The following is a 5,893-nucleotide window of genomic DNA, read 5'->3' as shown; positions in this document are numbered from 1 at the left end:
AAGATCGACAAGCCTACAACTCGTTTCCTTACTCACAATTTTCTTCAACGTTATTCTCATTTACCAAACCATTCCGATAGACTTCTCAACCGTAGATTTATCAAAGGAATAACTCAAACTCTAAGAGATTCAATTTGACGCTCACCACATATGATCTATCTTAGCACAGACTCTGACGAACTCTCTAGGGGTGAAAATTTGTACCTCTCTCTTCTATAATGATGTATATATATCAGTACATCAAACCCTAGACCAGGGCCCACTAAAAATATGTTTTTGGGCATAATAGGTACGAGGTGTCCGAACAGAATTAGTGTTTGTCCGGACAGGGCCTTGCGAGCAAAAAACATGCTTGCTAGAATTGGTGTCCAGATAGCCTAGCAGCATGTCTGGACACCCCCTGCAAAGGACATCCCATCGGTCCTTGATCAACAAATTCGATCGATGAATGTTTGTGGTCCGATTGAGCTGAAACTTTGTGAGGATGTTTATGGCACATGAATCCACATTATCAACGGTGGAGATCAGATTCTGAGTATTCTATATCAGTGTTTGAGCCCGTGGACAATAGCCTCTGCATTTTGGAACCGAATTAAGCTAACACAAATACTAACAAACTCCTCATTTGGTAATTTGATGACAAAAACCAAAATGCCGAGCCAATTCTATCATCATCATCTCCCCATATTTACGCCCCCTTTTTGTCACAGAATGATAAAAAGTCTTCATGTTTCCTGAAACACTTCACAAAATACATCAAGGCATATATCGAACAGGAATACATAAATAAAACTCATGATCATAAGAAAATGACATAGAATGCAAGATCATGAAAACACATCAGCAAAACTCCCCCTCAATAAGTACAAGGAAAACAATTTGCAAACAGGAGTATTCATAATAAGAGTATATCCAATAAATGATCAAAAATTGCAGATTTAGCATAAACTCTTGTTGAATGTGCCAAAAATACCCAAAGCATACAAGAGTTTCAAAAGATGAATAAACAAAATCATTGTTGCAACTCATGGCATGCCATTATGTACCATCACTATTCATGCTATATGTGTTGTATGTGACAAGCCACAATCAAGAGTCAAGCAATGGACAAACATATATTGACAAAGAAGACACATTAAAACTTCCAAACCATATGAAAGAAATTCATAACTTGTAAGGTTAGAAGTCAAACCTTACTAGGGCCTAGTCACCCTCATCCAATACTCTCCCCCTTTATCTTATCACAAGGCTCAAAGCTACATCCAGAATTTTGATTTTGGATGAGCCAAGCACAAAAATTGATACAGTGAAAATTTCATTTTTGAAATATTTTGACATTTTGCACATTTCACTTTAGATTTTCTCTTTAAGAACGTGTCTTTCATAATATTAAATACAAGACATAAGAGTTTGAGCTGGAATTTATAGGTTCTAGGTTCAACCAACATTTGGTCAATTTTAACCCACAAAGAAAATCCATTCTATGTATATGGTTTGTCCAACACAACAAATTTGTCATGGATTGACATTCCTTCTTGAAGCTTAAGTGCATAGAGATAGCATAAATTAAATGTACCACAATAACACATACTTGAATGGATCAATGATAGTTCATTATAAAGATAATCAACTCAAGCATGATAAGTGTATTCCATAGGTACATAAATTAAGAGGATTTCCAATTAAGCAATTAAAGAGCATTTAAAGCATATAACTATATTAACTTTTCAAACATCTTTGCAACAACAATACCTTTCTAAAAAATTTATTAACACAAATAAAACACAAAGAAGGGCAGCAAAGAAAAACAACATGTTTGAATTGAGATTAGAATAGGCAATATATGAATTTCCTTTAGCATTAAACTTTCATCACATCTTATAGGTCCCACTACCAAATAATGATTTTGTTTAATAACTACTTCTAGGTCTTAACAAGATATTACATATTCATGAATGTTTGATTAGTAAGTAGACAAAAATCTTGGTGGTCTGCACACAACATTTCATCTATACGCCTTTCAAAGATCATGGTAAATGAATTTCTTGAAAAGTCCTTTAGGAATTTGCCTCAAAACAAGAATCTCAAAATAACCATGTATACACTCTTCGTGCAAAAAGTGTAACAACAAAAACAATGCAATGCATAAACAAGAAAGAAAACACAAAAAAAAAAAAAAAAAAAAAAAAAATGCAAAGCAAAGAAAACCAACATGCTCTAGGATATTCAAAAATATGCAAATCAATCAATCCTAGGCATGTTATTGACTTACCTAAATTAAGGTGAGATCATTACCACTCCCCCTCAATAGGTGAATGGTATAATCATTCCTAACCCACTTTTGAACAATCTTAGAACCAGATTTATGACGCACATATGGTCTCAATTTAAAACAATTTGGTCGAATATGACCAACTTTGCCACAATGATGACAGGTGGGAACAAACCTTTGAGAATGTTGTCTTTTATGAGGAGGGATATATTTAGACTTTGATCTAGGCAAACCTGACTCTATATCACTTTTTTCTTTCTTAGGAGAAGCCAAGTTTTTCCAAAGTCTTTGGGATTTAAATTAAAAATAGTTTGTTCTGATGTGACCAATAATCCCATAATGGTGGCATATCGGAACAAACTTAGCTTGAGTTTGCTTCTTAGAAGAAGTCTTCGATTTGGGCTTCACACAATTATTCAAACAAGAGGTTTTGCCCTTATCCAAACAGACTGTATTAGCCTTGACTTCTTTAACATTCACAGGCTTAACAAACAAGATTTTTCTTTCAGATTTAGAAGCATGCAAAGTAGAGCAAACACCATTATCAACAATCATACTATGCTTGTTATCAACACTAAAAAAACTTTTCAGATTATCACTAGAGAATTTTTGTGAGAGTTCTTTTAAATCATTCTCAAGTGATATATTCTTTTTAACAAGCATAGACATCTCAAAATTTAAAGAATCAATCAAAGCTTGTGATTTAGACAATTCATTCGCCAAAGACTCTTTTTCATGTTCTACAATTTTAAAATTCTTACAAATCTTTTTGTATTTGTAGGACAGTTGACTATACTCATTAGAGAAGATCTAATACACATTGTCAAGATCATCAAAACCAAAAGAGTCAATGACAAGGGACTGAGATGTATTCATAGTAAAAAGGAGTCAAGGATCTCATTTAGGAATTTAAACCAAACAAAGTGAACCCGCTCTGATACCAAATTGAAAAACGCTATGCCGACTCCAAAAACTTGTTTATCACAATTTATGCGGAATTAATACGATGAAGCAATAAACAATTCAATCACCAAAATATATAAATAAAGAGGCAGACATAGATATTTTGGTTACGGAGAGGAAGCCTTTTAGAAACTGATCTAAAAGTAAAATCTCTCCGGGGCAGCCAAACCCAAGAAATCACTATCAAAAGATTATCCATAAATTACAGACACTAGAAACACTTACAACCCTTTGCTATACCTTGACTTTGTAAGATCGACAAGCCTACAACACGTTTCCTTGTTCACAATCTTGTTCAACGTGATTCTCCTTTACCGGACCCTTCTGATAGACTTCTCAACTGTAGATTTATCAAAGGAATAACTTAAACTCTAAGAGATTCAATTTAACGCCACCACATATGATCTCTCTTAACACAGCCTCTGACAAACTCTCTGGAGGTGAAAATTTGTACCTCTCTCGTCTACAATGATGTGTATCAGTACATCAAACCCTAGACCTCGGTCCACTAAAAACACGTTTTTGGGCATAATAGGTACGAGGTGTCTGGAAAGGATTAGTGCTTGTCCGAACAAGGTCTTGCAAGCAAAAAACATGCTTACTGGAATTGGTGTCTGGACAGCCTAGCAGCATGTCAGAACACCCTCTGCAAAGGACATTCCGTCGGTCCTTAATCAACAGCTTCGATCGATGAGTGTTGTGGTCCGATTGAGCTAAAACTTTATAGGGACATTTATGACACATGAATCCACATTATGAACGATGAAGATTGGATTTTGAGCATTCTATATTAGTGTTTGAGCCCGTGGACAGTAGCCTCTACATTTTGAAACCGAATTAAGCCAACACAAATACTAACATGTATGACTCTTTTTGAAAAGAGTGTTCCTTTGCAAACTGAAGGGCTTACTAAATATGCTCCTCAAATGCTTGCACGGGGTGGGCTAGGAGCTATCTGATTATTACCATGTAATGGGCAGCTTGATAAGGCTTTTTATATTAAATGAGATTTCTACTTGGGCCTTATCCTGATTTATTATACTAACAGTTACCCCCAATTCTCATGGTTGACTTATCTAGCTAGTCGCCCATTGAGAATCTTGTGTGTACTTGTAATCGTTGTTACCTCTGACCTTCAATACTAATGGTGAAGAGTTGGTCGCCAGGTGCCTATTTAGGACTACAGGTGTTAAGGGTGCCAAGCGTGGGGAGTAGGTCTTAGCCCCTTGAGCTCGTGACTCGGTACTTGTCAAATCGTTGTTGGCAAACTTATCAAATCATTATTCCCTTTCAGGTTATGCTTGAAGAAAGGTCTTCACATAAATGCATGGGGTGAGGCAACATGCAAGGCCACGCCATTAGTGTCCTGAGTCTAACTTAACACTTGAGGAAAGATGTAGTCATAGAATTTCAATCCGGTCACTCACGCATAGAAAAATTTATGCTAGTGCAATGGAGATCCTAGCGAGTTGGGAAATGTGCACTACAAAAAATTCACATAAACCCAGCGTTTCCAATTCCGGCGTTTAGGGAAAACGCCGTGTAAAACGCCATAAGCCAACGATTTTAGAGGAAACGTCGTCCATGGGTCGGCGTTTGAGAAAAAAATTGTTGCATTTTATTTCTTTTCTTTTGGGTGGACTGCATAATCATTTTTAATATTTGGGTCCATAATGGGCTAGACCAATTCTATAAGCACTTAAGGAAGCCATGTACTCTCACCCTACATATATAATGAAGTTAGTCCATTAGACTTCATTAGGTCATCAGAGCAATTAGGATTGAGAGACTACTGCACTTTACACACACAACACAATAGGACAAAAGAAGATGGCAAACTCATCTTCTAACAAAGAAGGTACTTTACATTCTTTTCATTATTGTTCACATGTTATGGAGTAAGACATATTTATTTAGTGAAATTCTAACAATTGGTATCAGTGCCTTCTGTCTCCTTTCTCCATGGCAGTGATAAATCTCATTGTTTTAAATAATAATATTATTATTATTATTTTTTAATATAAACAATGAGACTTGCGTTTGAACTGCTTTCTTTATGGAGCCTTTTTTGTATGGGTCGTCATATGCGTGTTTTTTTTTTTTTTTTGTTCTTTGGTGAATAAACGAACTCACTGCAATGTGGATAATCTCACTGCAATGCATATCTGTGCACTTGAAGACGGTCACAATGCATGACCTTCGTTTTTGTTGAATAAACGAACTCACTGCAGAGACAAATAAAAAAAATAAAAAATAATAATAATAATAAAAAAAGTCTGGCCAGAGTCCTAACAATTTCAAGCGGCGCACTGTGGGTATTGGTACTTCACAGAATATGGATAATATGATATTTTTAAAACCTGTCTGCACATTACTTTTTTTCAAGAAAATATCTACACATCTCACAATTTACTGTGAATGTCTTGAAAGGTCCAAGACATAATTTCATTAAAAAATAAAATTGGGAGATGATAGACGCAGTCTTGAAAGTCAAATTTTTTGTTTGAGAAAAGACAAAATTTCGTTTGTTTATGCGTGAAAAGCTGCTAGCCTAAGCTTAACGGAACATTATTTTGTTTATTTATTTGGTTCAAGTTTATTTGTTTATTTGGCTTTTGGAGTGTGGCCAATGTATGTTTTTTCCCATTTCTCTGATTT

This window comes from Corylus avellana, chromosome ca7 (genome assembly GCF_901000735.1).
Source record: "Corylus avellana chromosome ca7, CavTom2PMs-1.0".
In the NCBI taxonomy this organism is placed as follows: Eukaryota; Viridiplantae; Streptophyta; class Magnoliopsida; order Fagales; family Betulaceae; genus Corylus; species Corylus avellana.
The sequence above is the reverse complement of the archived record's forward strand: the minus strand, read 5'-3'. Positions refer to the sequence as shown.